At 44.7% G+C, this 15,831-nt stretch overlaps 1 protein-coding gene across 2 annotated transcripts in view; it reads left to right on the top strand.

Moving 5' to 3' along the window:
• The window catches only part of XYLT1 (xylosyltransferase 1), a 300,841-nt gene that overhangs the window by 240,231 nt on the left and 44,779 nt on the right, over positions 1 to 15,831 (top strand). The gene's annotated exons all lie outside the window — the stretch shown is intronic.

Here is a 15,831-nt window from a genome sequence, read left to right as displayed (position 1 = left end):
CTTAATGCCAACTAATTCCCAAAGATTTCCCAGAGTGACTGGGCATGTGTTCCTGTTGTGCTTTCTGGAGATATGGTTGATCCTGCATGTCTGGTTTTTCACCATCTTTCTGCCTAGATGCCAGATATGCCTGGGCTCCCCTCCTATAACTTGTCTCATGAGTCTGCCCAGGTTGCAGGGTCAGCTGGGGAAGACAGAGAAATTTTTAGTTGAGGTGATGACCATGGTGCCTCTAGTGCATTCTAATGAAATAGCTTTAGGACCTCAGTATTGATTAATCCATTCAGTCAGTCAACACACACTTATTGGAAACCTACTATGTGCCAGGTATTTGCTAAAATCTGGGGTTACAGCCACCAATAGGTTAGCTAACATCTCTGATCTCACAGATTGGGCCATTAAATGATTACGTCTTTATGACTTTGTTAGGAATGAAGTCTATTTGCATATCATAGGAAACAGACAGGCATATAACCTCTTCTCTTCGAGGGAGTCAGAGAAAGCTTCCCTGGAGAAGTGCCTTTGAGCCAAAAGTTTAAGGAAGAAGAGGAATTAACTGAAAAAAATGGGGGACAAGTGTTCCAGTCAGAGGGAGCTGCATGTGCAAAGGCCCTGAGGCATGAGGGAACATGGCTCATGCAGCGAATCAAGAGAGGCTTATGTGGACAGGATGTGGTAAGGGGATAAGCCAATAGAATAAGGCTGGAAAGATAGGCCAGCCCAGATGATATGGGGGCTAGAGAACCATGTTAAGGATCCCAAGTTTATTCTAAAGGTAATAGGTTACCTTTGAAAGGTATGTAATTGGAAAGTGCTATGATGAGATAGCTTTAGTTCCTAATCAATTCCTTGGCAGTAGGGGGAAAAAAAGGAAGGGGAGAAATGTTGAGAACTTCACAAGGCTGCTAGAGGAGGAGAAATAGGATAGCTAATATTTTCTTCTGGTAGACACATACATTATAGCTCAGATAAGCACTTTCCACCAGGCTACTTCACCCCTGTTTCATTGCTGTTATTTTCTCTCTGTGGGGCCTTTCAGCAGCACGCAATATTCTTTCCAAGTCTTCATACCCTGCATTTCTTGGAGCCGGACCCTGTAACCCTCTCTGTCCTCTGTTTTGCAGAAATTTTCCAGAGCTCAGGCCCTTGGGATGGATAGCAAAACCATCAGAAGTGTGCATTTGAGGCATTGGCAGAGTCTGAGTCTAGCTGTCCCATTTACTGGCCATGACAGCTTGGGCAAGTTGCTCATCCTCTCCATGCCTTGGTTTTCTCATCTATAAAGTGGGAACCATCACAGTTACCTACCTCAGCTTCTGCTATGAGGATAATCTATGAAATGCAAGGTGTCTTGCCTGGCATAGAGAAAGTGCTCAGTAAATGATGACAGTAAGGGTGGCCCAGAATGACAAGCCCACTAGATTGACAGTCCAGGAATGTGGAGATGACATGTGTCTGCTTAGCACTGTTTCTCTAGTGCCCAGTCCAGTGCCTGGCACATAGTAGCAGCACAGTAAGCCCTTACTGAAGTAAGGAACAATGGAGCAAATGCACGGTCAGTGGCCATCCCATAGCCACCACTGTGACAACAGCAGTCAGTGCCTGTTGTCATTTATTTGTAAGTGGCAGAAGACTCACTGATACTTCATTGCCTGTTTTTCACTTTCACAATTATTAAAAGCATCTCAAGGCTTATTTCTGGACTAAGGAGCAATGGAGAGGTTTTATCTTTACTTATTTCTTTCAGCTAGAGGCACTTTCCAATATTTTCACAATGAAAATAGAAAACGTTCCAAAGAGCCAGAGTCAATTTCAGAACAATGAGCCATGATGGTTTCTCATAAATCCTACAGTTGGCTCACCCGCTTCTCCACTTAACTGGAGGTGTCCTTATAGATACAGAAGAGTCCCATCCAGGAACCCAGCAGTCTGAGGGATATTGACGTTTCACACCTGTCCAGCCATGTGGTCTCTCTCACACTGTCTGGGAGAAGGTCTGAATCCCACACCATCCCTTGATGTCACATGGCAGGTATCCACTCTGAGACTCTCCTATCTTTGAGAGAAAGCTGGGAGTCAGGACCACAGCTATTCCCTGTTCTCTCCCATTTCCATGATCCAGCCTCATATCCTCTGTCTGAGGGAAGGCCTCAGACTCTGAGGTCAGGTGCTTGGGTGTGAATCTCCGCTCCTGTTATAGGAGTGGAGTCTCTAGCCTGACACAAGTAATTTAACTTTTCTGTACCTCATCTGCAAAATGGGTAAGAATAATAGTATCTACTTCACGAGGTTGTTGGGAAGACAAAATGAATCCATATATATTGAGTGCCTGGAACACACGACTTATACCATCAGTAGTTATCATCATCATCTTCATCATCACTCTTACCAAGCTTTGAGAAGCTCAGTTCACTCCATTGTAAAATGGACCTAATCTGCCCACCTTATGTACTGATTGTGTGAATTAAGTGGATATAGCATATTTATTATATATCATGCATGTTTACTTTTATAATTATGTTATGTGGCCTTTTGAGATTTTGGGGTTCAACTGGCACTTTTTATTATGATAAAACATACATAACAAAAAATCTATCTGCAGTGACATTTAATACAGCCACAGTGTTGTGCAGCCATCATCGCTGTCTGGTTCCAGACACCACAGTCATCCTGAAAGGAAACCCTGTACCCGTGAAACACTTGCTCTCCATTTCACTCTTCCCCCAGTTCCTGACTGTCACCCATCTGCCTTCTATCTCTGTGCATTTACTACCTATTCTGGATGTTTCATATAAAAGTCATGCAATGTGTGGTCTTTTGTGACGGGGTCATTTCTCTCAGCATCATGTTTTCAGGGTCCACCCATGTTGTAGCATGTGTCAGTATTTCATTCCATGTTATGGCTGAATAATATTCCATTGTGTGGATAGACATTTGCTGTATCCATTCATCCATTAATGGATATGTGGGTTATTTCCTCTCTGGGTCTGCTATGAATATTTATGCACAAGTTATTGTTTAAGCAACTATTTTCAGCTCTTCTGGGTATTATGGGAACTTTTTAATGGGCGTGGTTCAACTACTTAAAAGAAAAAGGGAAAAAACAGTAAGATGGTAAAGTAGGAAATGAAAGGGATTCCAGCTTCTGTATGTGGGTTTCCTTTTTTGGTCAACCTTCGTCCTTTTGGGGGCCATCAAGGGAACTGACCAGAGAGAGGTTGGTCTTGGCTCAATTCTCGAGCTCTTGGGCCCTGTTGTTGTCTCAAGGGCCACAGCTTCCCCTTGGGGAACCCCTGCTGATTGTATGTTGCAGCTCAACATGCCTGGGAAACCAGCCATTCCGTTCCTTCTCAGAGGAAAGAAAAGAAGTAACTAGAGCAATGAGGTAATCAAGCACTCTCCTATGTTCTAGGCACTAAGCTAAGCCTTTCACACACATGAGCTCATCAAGTCTCGGCCCAACTCAGACAAGGAAACTGAGGATCTCTGAGATCAAGTAACTTGCAAGGTCACATAGCAAGGAAGCAGGAGAGGCAAGCTTCCAACCTAGTCACCTGATGCAGAGCAGTGCCCCTGCAGGACAGTGGCACAGCTGGCTGCCACTCAGGGGAGCACATCTCAGCTGGATCTGCCCCTGTGTCTGCCTTGCAGTGAAAGGGATCCTATGTGAGTTGGGAAATTCCATTTGAGGGACCTGGCACAGCCTTGGGGACATCATTCAGTATTTGCCCTTGTGTGTATTAAGCAACTGTTATGTGCCAGACATTGTGCCAGCCAAGCCTTTATCAACTGGGATTCCTCATCTAAACTCCAAAACACAAAAAGTGATCAGAATGACTATTCTCTTGATTCTTGCAAGGATGGTACATAACTAGTACCATTCTTGATGCACAGGAGAGAAGTTATTCAGAACATGCAGTGGGTGCCTCAGAACACCAGGGACCAGTTCTCACAGAAACCTGGTCTTCATCATCATCACTGTTTCTTCACATCTAGGACAGTACCTGACACATAGGAGGCATCACATAAGAATTTGCTGAATGAATGAATGTGGAAATAATGATGTGGACAAATAAACGTGAACCCTCCCCTCATCTAGCACACATCCTGTTTTACAATTTGTGATAGAATACTCTTTTACAATCCAAACCATTTAAATATTCAGAGACCTAGCACAGAGAATAATTCATCAATGATCAGTGAACTTGTACCAGAATCTTTTCAGCATAGTCAGATGAGAGTAGGTTTTTGAAATAGTCCCAGATGACATTTGTTAAACATTTTTTTTTCTTTAAGAAACACTGTATTGGTGATATAGGAACACAGGGGGAATAGGACTTAGGTATTGCCTCTGAGTAAATATCTCAGGAATGCCTGTAAATGAATAACCTTTACCCAAGGAACAGGGTGCTCATATGAGCAAGGAGCTCATATATAGTCAAATAAAACCAGAGCCTTGGGTGGAGATGAGTCTGTACAATTCAGCATGATACAAATGGTTGAAAAAGGTAAATTCATTTCTAAAGTCAGAGTTCAACACAGTTTTTGACACTTAGGAAATGCTCAGAAATGTGTGGAAAGAAAGGTAGGAAAGAGAGAATGAAAGGAAAGAGGAAAAAGAATTAAGAAAGGAAAGAGGGAGAGAGGGAAAGAGAGAGGGGAAAAGAAAGGGAGGGAGGGAGGAAATTTAATTCACATCCCTAATAGTAACCCAGGCAATATTGAAGTGTTTATTGTGTACCAAGCACCCATGCTAAGAACTTAACCTAAGTGCATCTTTTTTTTTTGGCCTCAAAACACCTCTGTGAAACATGTCCTGTTATATGAATCCCACAGTTTAGAAGGCAAGAGTGCTGCTCTGAGAAATCACACCTGCCCAGGGTCAGTTAGTGGGAGCAAAGCTCAGCCAATCCTGCTCAGAGGTACACAGTTAGATGCTATACTCTGCCCTCCTCCCAAAATGAAGAATTGGAATCTGATTTGGCCATGTTCTTTAATGATTTTGGAAGTTTTATTTTTAAGCTTCTAAATCTTTTTTTTTCTCAATTGAAACTTCACCCAAGACCCTAATATAATAAATAGGTGATAGTGACTCCTCTGTACAGAAACCTCAAGTGAGCCCCCTGCGCCAGGCTGCCCCCTCCCCTGCCCAGCCCAGCAAGAACCAGGACCACCACAGATGCAGCGAGTGTGGGAATCACTGATCTGGATGATAAATTTTCTTTTAAAATGCCTTAGAAGTTCTTTGTCCGCAAGAGCCGCAAATTAGGACCTCAGAGCCTGTGTCCTGTTTCAACAGCCTGCTTTCTTTTTTAATGTCTCTTCAGTCCTCTGAAATAAACAAACAGCCTTGGAAATCTGGGTAAGGAATATACTGGGTGCAGCATGTCCTGATCCTGCAGATCCTCTTTCTTAAGCCAAGAGTCTGCGTCTGCTTGAGGTTTGCAGAGGCACGGCGTTTGTTTTTCTGTGGAGGAGCGTGTGGCTTTTCTGCTGTGTTGCAGTGTATTTTGACCTTGTTCTAGTACAGACAGGCTAGTGAACCTGGCAGGCTGCCCAAGGTGATCAGTGACAGTCAGCTGTCTTTCAAGCTCAATCCCAACCCGGGGCTGAAATCTGAACTGACCTGACCCTGACATTCTGAGAAGTGGAGATCCTTGTTGTGTCCTACTCCCAGAAGAATTTGGGCTCAAGTCCTGGAGAAGCAATCATAACAACAGTAACAATAGTGAGAGCTAACATTAGAGCATTGCATGGGCCAGGCTACCCAACCTATAACAGATCTCTGTGCTTCCCCCTACCCACCATTCATTACTCACCACTGGTACCAGTTTATATATCAGCCGGGATCTTTCCATTGCAAACAACAGTTGATGTGCTCTTCTTTAATCCCTATCACAACCTATAAGGTGTGGAAGCTGAACTTCACACAGCTAAAATGACCTGGCCAAGGCTACACAGCTAATAAGTGGTGGAACTAGGACTTGAACCTACATCTTTCTGGTCTCAGGTCTGCATTATTTTAATTGCTCCAAGTTCTGATGTGTTAGTGTTGGTGCGTTAGGGACACCTGTTTGGTGAAACTGGAATTGATAAATTATTACTATAGGTCATTGCCATCATTTTTATAAACCCAGGGGAGTGTAAAATGGGGGAGGGAGGTCAGGGAATCTTAGCCATACACACAGAGGGAAAGTTGAGCTTATCAGTTCAGTTCAGTTCAGGTTAATGCTTATTTAACACTCCAGCCCTTCCCAGTTGAGTTTACACTAAGCTGGTTCTTACAAAGACAAGCAGGATTTGATCAGGCAAAAGTATAGGAAGGATGCTCCCCACAGAGAGGGATAGTGCAGACAAAGACCCTCATTCTGGAATGAAACATTTCCTGAACAATTTCTATGGGCCACCCTGAAATGGTCACAGGGACCCAAAAAGAAAGAGGCATAAGGTTGTTAGGATCTGCTAGAGGCATAAGGCCTGTTCTGGACCCTGGGGAAATATCGATGAATTGGACACCATCCCTTGTCCTCAAGTAGCTTACAGTCCAGGCCTGTAACATATGTAACTTACACTAGTGTTGGGAACACAGGTGTGTAAGATTAAAAATGCCACAGGTTGGTGGATGACTGGCAAGCAGTGAACATGCCTTTTTCTGGCATTTCTAAGAAAAGGATATGGGAACTTCCTTTTGAAGGCTGCCATTCACTGTGCACCTACTATGGGCCAGGTACTGTGTGTGCCACACCCAAACATAGCACTTAGACACCATTGATTTTTATCCCCTTTCTGCTGGTTAGAAAGCTAAGGCTCAGTGAACTTGAGAAACTCACTCAAAATCAACAGCAACAAAGTGGCAAAGATCAGAGAGAAATTTCTGCAAAGACTTCTCTGGAAACAGCTTTTATTGTGGCCGAGTTTTTACTTTCCCACTTAAATCACATTTACTTTTAAAATTCAATCTGTTGCTGTCCTCCAGAGCAGTCTTCCTCTTGTCTCCCCACAACCTCCCCACCCTCCCCCGCCAAAAAAAAAAAAATCAAATAACTGGCTGTAATCAGTAGTTGTAAGGGGATACACAATTTGGTTAACCAAATGTTTTGCTCATTTGAGATGTCTCATGGTATATGAAGATGACCAGATTTCAGATAATTAAAATGCAATCAAATAGACTACACACACACACAGGGCTGAATAGCAATTTAGTTCTTCATTCAAGATTCAGGTGGTGTGTTTCAGGATCAGGCGTGGCCTCTGGGTGTGGTCCTTGTCAGTCACCTTCCATGACAGCCGTCTGGAGAAGGGCTGACCTGCAAGAAGTCCCCGCGATGGAACGGCCATTAGAACGGCTTGTGCATGTTTCAAATGAAAAGTGTGTCTTCCAGACGTTTTTTGAGAGTGGGGATTTTGAGAAACAGTTTGCCAGTTTCTGCAGTGTGATGAGCATGTTTTAATTCCGTATTGTTTTCATTTGTAACAAAAATAAATAAATAAATCGAATTAGAAGTGAGCGGGCTTTATTACCCAGATGCTTCTCCAGGGTGCAGTCTACTGTGCAGAGGGAACCTCCACCTTCTGGCATCTCCAGCATGGTTTGTACTGCAGTTCACCTGGTGTTTCACCCTGTATCATGAGACTCTCCCTGTTTGTCTCCCTTCCCCACTGTCCTGTGTGCGACTTGTGGATGGGGACCGTAACTGCCTTATCCCCTACTGTGGGACCTGACCCACCAAAGAAATGGGAGGGGTTTCCCAGGAGACAAATGGAGTGTGCGAAGTCTTAGAGTTATGAAGAGCACAAAACGTTGAGAAAACTTCAAGTAACCCTGAGCAGTCACAGTTAGCTCACAAACCACCTTATACATCTGTTACAGAGGTCAGGCATTGTCCTGCAGGGGATGGAGAGCCATTGAGGATATTAAGTAGAGGTGGACCCATGATCAGACTTCTGTGCTAGAAAGATCCTATGGGTATTTTCCAGAGGATGGTTAACAGTGGAGTCTGCAAGCTGGGGTGGCACTTTATCCAGCTCACTTTTCCTCAGGCACCCAACTATGGCTGTAATTACACCCATGGGATCCTGGAAGAAATATTACACCTAGCTTTTTCCATACATTTTCCCCTGTATCTTGCAAACATGGGTGTCACTGTAAGCTTAGGCTACATTCGAATCGGGGATTACCCTTCTTTTATCTCCAGTGCTCTTGATCTTGACCTTTCTTCTTATTGTTCTGAAATTTTGGCCTTCCTAGCAGACAAGAACACTTCAGTAAGGTCCAGGCATAACACATCCAGAGAGTCAAGGACAAAGTGATAACAGTCACTGCCCCAGCCAAAAAAAACATAAGCCCCATGGAGAAATAGGTCCGAATCCACTCCTGAGATGGACTGCAGTGAGAGGAAATTAGGTGAGGGGGGTCAGATTTCAGACAAGCGCAGCCACACGCCTATACCCGGGACAGGGGCTTTATCTCTGTGAGCTCCTGGTATGCACCCTGTGTGGGACAACGGTCTCCTTGAAAGGAAGTAAGAGGCTTCAGAAGGCAGCTGCAGATTCTTGTGTTTGTTCCTTGCTCTTTCTGAAGAAATGGAACACACGCCTGAAGCTTATTCATCGTAAGGAAAGCAGGACTAAAAAGAGCCCGGACTCTGGACCTGGAGTGCCAAGGCCCAGGTCTCCTCTCCACCTCTCCTATGACTTTAGCCAAGCCGTTAAATCTCATTGAGCCCTGCTTTATTCATGTATTAACTGGTACTGGTTTGCTGGGGTTATTGTGAGATTGAAGGAGGGAACAGGAGCACTTAGCACTTTTTCGTAGGCAACAAAGAGAGTTTTCTGCAGTGGTCATTATTCAGTGTGTTCCCATGTCCTGGGGTTCAGTGTCACACATCTCTGCCAGTTCTCTGGGTGACGACTTGGGGAAGAGCACTCCCAGTCGAGGGAATGGGCTGGGCAAAGGCTCCGATATAGGAGTGAGAGAGCTGTCCTCCTTCCTCTCAAGGAACAGGAGCTGTGCTGGGTCTGGCAGTCACACCCAGAAACCCTGCATGCGAGCCCTCCACTGGGGCATTTGTTAAGCATGTCAGAGAATATTTGTTGAGCACCTACTATGTGTCAGGTCCTGGAGGAACAGAACAGAATTAGACTCAATGCTTGTCTCACAACTATAGTCAGGCTTCCAAAAAGTATTGTCCAAGGTGCCCAGGTAGACAGTCCCAATGCTGTTAACAGACAGATGGGCACGAGCTGGAGCAGCTACCTGGGGCACTGGAGGAAATAGCTCTGTGCACCCCCTACACACCCCTTGCACTTGACAAAAGGCTCATTTGGGCCCCACTGGTTGTTGGAAACGTGGGAAAGCTAGAAGGCCCCTGCCCACATCTCACTAGCCTGCCAGAGAAGCCAACCAGCCTCTCCAGGGCATTCCCCACTCTGTCACCTTACAATTTCCTTCTCCCTCCCCACCTGCCTGGTAGCCAGCTGGCTTGGTTCCTGTGCAGTGCTGTGAGCCCCATCCATGCCTTCAACTTGGGGCAGCCTCATTCCATTTAGCATGTCTTTCTGAAATGATGTCTTTCAAAGAGAGGCTAAGAAGTGTGCTTTGAATGAACAATTCCACATCTAGAAATGTAATCCTACAGCAACCTATCACACCTACACCCAGAAAGATACATATACAAAGATGATCATAGGAGCACTAGTTATAAGAGGGGGGAAAGGAAATAACCTAAATGTCCATTGCTAGGCGATTGGCCATGCCCATCCTACAGAATTCTGGGCAGCCATTAAAAAGGTGAAGTTCACCTGCACGTGCTTATTAGACAGAACAACAGGATATATCATTACATTAAAAAGTCAAGTAAATACAGGTAATAAAAATGGATATGAGGCAACCAGAAGGGGCTCTCGCTGATCAAAAAGAGTAATGAGCACAATGGACTGACACATATGAAATACACAGGAACCCAAGTGCTTTTAATAATACTCATCATCCGACAAATAAGCCTCATCGGTGACTTTTGGAGGTTGCTGTGCAGTTCAGTATTCTGAAAATTAATTAAAAATGGAAAGATGTATTTATGCTGTTTATAAATTCTGTTTCAGAATAACCGAATAGTCCATAAGTCCCATATAGAATTATAGCTAATAAATGTAGAAAGAATGATAAAAATAGATATGAATGTAATAGCTTCTCCTTCACAGGGTTGCCATGAGGAATTAGTGGGTTAATAAGTGTTAGGGTACTGTTTAGCCCCCATAGCAGGCACTCAAGTGTTGGGTGTCGTTGCTAGTGTTGCCATTGCTGTCATTTCTTTCTCTCTTTTGCTATAATCTAAGTTTTCATAGTCATAGTTTTAAAAACATAGGGAGGGTTACAGCCATCCCCCCACCATGGTTTTCTGTACTCTTCAGTTCATCGGGCAAAGACAGAGTATGCTGTTTCCCCTGTGGTCACACATCCCTCAGCAGATCGATACACCGCGAGTCACCAATGCATCTCAGTTTGCTAAGACTGTCTGACTTTAAAAATTCTGCATCCTGGGCATCCCCTCCGTCCTGGGCAAACCAGGACAACTGGCCACTTTACATATGCCCCTGGTAGCCCAGTTGCTTTAGGAGTTACACAGATAAGTAGTCGTTATCGCTTTTCACATATAACAGGGAAAAAACATAAAAATGGTACACCCAAATGGAATATCATTCAGCCTTAGAAAGGAAGGAAATTGTGACAGGTGCAACCATGTGGATGAACCATAAGGACATCATGGTCAGTGAAATAAGCCCATCACAAAAGGACAGACACCATAGGATTCCCCTTTGATGAGGTTTCTGGAGTTTGAATACTGTGTGGATGTGACTGTTCATAGAGACAGAAAGTAGAATGGTGGTTGCCAGGGCTTGGTGCAGGAAGGAGGTAGGAAGTTGTTATTTAATGAGTTCAGAGTCTCAGTTTTGCAAGGTTAAAAGAGGCTTGGAGATGGGTGGTGGCGATGGTGGCACAACATTGTGAATGTACTTAACGTGACTGAACTGTACACTTAAAGATGGGCGAAGTGGCAAATTTTTTGTTATGTGTATTTTACCACAATATAAAATTTTTGGGAAAATAAGGTACATCAGGTATCACAAATATTGTTGCTTAGAGTAAAACTAAAGTGGTATTTAAATTGAACATACGGGCGTGGCCTATGTGGCTCAGGGTTTTTTTGGAGCCTTGTCTTATAATGGAAAGGTTGTGGATTAGATTCCAGGTCAGGGCCATGACTGGTTGCGGGGTTGATCCCCAGTCCAGGAGCATATCAGAAGCAACCAATCAATGTTTCTCTCTCACATTGATGTTTCTCTCCCTTCTTCCCTCCCTCCCTTCCTCTGTCTCCAAAAGCAATGAAAAATGTCCTTCAGTGAGGATTTAAAAAAACTAAATTAAACATAAATATCATACAACTCTACATATGATACACGTAGTAGGAATTGGGGAAATACTGACACCGTATACTCTGGGCTCAGGTTGAAGGTGCCTCTGTGCCCTCACCACCCTCACCTTGCCAGATCCCGCAGTCTCTCACCACCGCTCACGCACATTTCTGCTCTGCATATGGCCCACCCACTGCATCCAGGAAGTCTGTGCATGCTGGCAGCATTAGGGGGTTGAAATCCTGAATCTTGACATTCACAAAACTCTGTGCCTAACTTTTGCCTGAGCACCATCAGCCTCATCATCAGTCGTGAGCATCCTGTGTCAGGAGAGAGATCTGGGGGCCCGAGCATGGTGGGCAGGAGGGACCTGGAGAAGAAAAGCTGGCTCTGAATTGGGCTTTTTCTGGGTGGAGGCTAAGCAGGCTCCATCCTCTCCTCACCCAATCACGCGCTGCCAGCAGATGGGCGTAGCTGTGACTGGGCTCCTGGGCGCCGGGGATGAGGGGGTGTGGGGGCAGGAGGACCAGAGAGATGAACCATGCCCCTTCCTGTGTGTCTTCAGCCCAGAGTCATTATGCACATCAGACAACATGACGGTGCAATGACCCTCTGGAAGACAGTTCCTATCCCTGACACCAGCTGGGAGACTGTGGACAAGTCCCCTTAGGGGCATTTCCAAACCATGCTCTGCAGAACATCCCATACATGTGATGTATAGAAAGCCTTCCAAGTTCAAGTTAGTCTGGGTCCTTACACTACTGTCCCCAGTTCAAAATATCTTAAGCTTCTGATGTTCAAAATGGCAATAATACATACTACTAAGTAACAGGCCACACTGTCAAAGGCTTACGATATGCCAGGTGCTACTGCACAGGTTTTACATGCATTATTTTGTTTAATACTCCCAACACATGAGGTTTACAGAGATGAAAGTAACATGCTCAGAGTCAGGGCTTTCAGGAAGAGACCATGGGGAAATGATGAATAAAAAAGGAAGAGAGTTAACTACCGATACCCATGCTTGACTTAAAACAACGCTTCTTAAGCGTTAAAGGGCAGATGCCTCACCTGGGAATCTTGCTTAAAAGCAAATTTAAACTCAGTAGGTCTTGGGTGGAACCTAAGATATGGTGTCTAACGGCAAAGGGCTGATGCTCTTGGTGCAAACACTAGCCTCTGAATTGGGAGGCATCAGAGTGCCTGTATATTTATTTTCTCCTTCACCTGGAATGGAATTCATTCCTTCATTCACGTACTCATTTATTCACACATTCGCTTGTAGAAGTGGTCTGGTAGTTCCAACCCAATTTCTCCATTTAACCAAATAGTGACTTCTTTGAGTCTCAGCTGCCCATCTATAAAATGGGAATGAAACTCACATTTATAGCATCTTTGTGAAAACTTAAGTGCAAAAGAGTGTAGCAAAGTCAGCCCCAGGGCCTAGGCCACGGTGGGCATTCTGTAAGTGTTCTTGGAGCATCTTTCCTTACTCATTTATTTATGTGTTTCAACTGATATTCCCGTATGGTTCAAATACGTGTATTTTAATATTTATTAAAAACATGTTAATTAAAACAAAGATGTTCCAGTGGCTCCTAACAGTACCCTGATGGACCCCAGAGTCACCATCCTGAATCAGAGGAACTGGCATAGATGGAGGGACATATCTTCTAACAATTTCTGCGAAAGGTGCAGAGAAACTGGTGAGGAGACAGACACAAGTGACGAGCTGTGGGAACCGCTTGGCAAACAACTCCACCAGAAAGAGTGAGTGAGAAATGTGTGTGAGGGGTAGGGAGAGAGAGGCTGGAACTGAGTAAAATGTCAACAGATCACAAGCTGTTAATTATCTGGAGAGAACTAAATATTATGTAGGCAATTATCGACAGGCGTCTGAAAGCAACAATAGGAAAACTTGGGCCCCAGCCGAATTCCATCTCCCTTTGGAGAAGGGCTGGGGAGACAGGCTTTAGTATTCAGAGCAGGCTTATTTATGCAGAGGGAGAGCGAGGGGGCCAGGGCCCCAGGGAGAGGGGACAGGCAGGGGGCACAGCTCTCTGCTTTGAAAAGCGGCTTTACCCACAAGCTCTAGGCCTGGAATCCACGGCCCCCTCCCATCCACCCTTCCTCCCCCAAGATGTCATCTTTTGAGAGGATTTCATGTGGAAGCATCGCTAAGTAAATTCGTTAAATGCCTATTCATCCCCATCTGATGGGGACTTGGTGAAGCGGTAAATGTGAAAATGGCCCCAGCTCAGGGCCCTGAAAGGGCTTTCTGGGGTTGCCAAATGGAGCTGCAGCCACTGACCCTGGGAGGGCTGAGGCTTGGAGAGAGGGGGCCCTTCAGGACCCCCAGCCCGGCCAGTCAACCCTCCCACTGAGGCTACTGAGAGGGCCCTATTTATTATTCCTGCTACCAGGGACCCATTCAGAGGTTAACTTGTCCCCGTATTCATCAGGACAACAATAATGAACTGTCGCAGAGAGTAGTGAGGGGGTTGGTGAATAGGAACTGCTAAGACATGTACATGGTTTATAGAGAGCTTGCTTTAATTTTTTATAGGCCGATTTAGTTAACACCTCTTCCAGCAACTTCAAGAACCCTCTGCCCACAAGCTACCATAACTTGCACGGGGCACACATGGACTTTACCTCACAGTGAGCAGTAGGGGCTTGTCCACAAAGGAGATGCACCATCATTGTGCAGACACGTGGGGTGGTGGGGGGTGTTTGTCTGCATCCCCAGGGTTCACCTCTGTGCATACCGGCAGGGCTCAGCTTTCTGTGTGTGTGGTGGATTTAGCTCGTTGTGGACACATGGGGTTTTTCTGGAGTCTACCGCCTGCTAGAATGGCTGGTTTTGAGTTGGTGTTTATTTCTGTTAATAGGATGGGGCATTGGCAGTGGTCATTTTCACTGCAGCATCTCTTTACTGCTTTGTGCCCCCTCTGCTGGAATTGAATTGGTCAACATGAGCCATCCAATCACAGAACAGGGACTTGGAGTGGCACGACTGCAGGGAAATGAAGAAGCAGTAGGGGGTGGGAGCAGCTTGGAACAGATGGTGGGAGGCAGAAAGAGTAGAGCAGCTTGTACTTATTGCACACCTACTATATGCTCTTTAAACCCACACAGTTGTTCATTCAGAAGATATGAATGGAGAGCCTACTGGGTGCTGGGCAGCCAGGTGAGTTCAGAGAAGATAAATGACTTATCCTTGGACACACAGGGTGTGGTCAGGAGAGGATCTGGAACCTGTCTCCAGGTTCTTCTGCTTCTTGAACCAAGGCATCACCTTCTAAGGTACCCTACCTGCCTCCCAAAGGTCTTGCCTCCATTCTGTTCCCAAAATTGTCCTTCCTTTCCATTGCCTTCACATTTCTCCCAATTTGAAACAATAGTTAACCCTTTCTTCCTAAATAAAAATCCCTGAGCAGAGGGGCCTGATGATAAAAGAGCTGTCACTTCAGCACCGTTTACCTGTTTGGGTTTATTCAGCAGAAGAGGCGACTGCATTTCTGGCAGATGGAGACCCATGTGACTGCCTTTTAAAATACTGTCACAGCTGTATGCACAAGCTGATTAGCTGTGACTACACTGCTAGTGCCGAGATTGATGGTGATAAATTTGGGATAACAATGCTGGGAACATGTCATTCGTTTGCATCGCACTTTATCTTTGTTAAAGATCTCTCAATCAGTTGCCCAGTGGTTGTCGAGAACTTGGTGATTCATTCATTCATTGATTCATTCATTTCTTGAAATGCACTTGAAAAGAGTCAGTTCAAACTCATGTCAACTTTGAGTCATTTATTCATCCAGCAAACAGTTGGATGTTCCTGCAGTAGGAACTAATATAGCTCCTACTGTGTGCTAGTGATGAGCCAGGTTCTGTGTTTTTGAATTCACACCCTAATGTAAGGAAATTCAACACTTTTAGGTGGTAATAAGATAGTGAAATAAATGGAGTGATAAGATGGTGATAAAGGCAGAGAGGGGGATGCAGATGCTACTTTAGGTTGTATGACCATAAAAGTCCTCTCTGATGAAAGAACATTTACAAGAGAACCTGGATAACAGCAGCAAGTCAGTGATGAGAAGATATAGGACAGGATTTTCCAAGCACAGCAAGTGCAAAAGCCCTGAAGTTACTATGTATTTGACATTGAGCTACACACTGATGACTTACTATTTGCCAAGCCCAGGGTTGGGCACTGAAGATTCCAAAATGAATAAGATATTATCCTCATCCTCAAGGAGTTCACAGTACATGGAGCATATATGAGACAAATACAAAGAGTATGTTTTAATGTAGTGTGGTTGATAGTGACTCATGAAAGCATACAGCCTTATCAGCCCATTGGCTGGTGTGAAAGGAGGAGGGTTCCTGTTTTCTATGACAAAGAATGAAACCAAG

This window comes from Phyllostomus discolor, chromosome 3 (assembly GCF_004126475.2).
Source record: "Phyllostomus discolor isolate MPI-MPIP mPhyDis1 chromosome 3, mPhyDis1.pri.v3, whole genome shotgun sequence".
Classification (NCBI taxonomy): domain Eukaryota; kingdom Metazoa; phylum Chordata; class Mammalia; order Chiroptera; family Phyllostomidae; genus Phyllostomus; species Phyllostomus discolor.
This window is presented reverse-complemented; position numbering and strand designations above follow the sequence as displayed.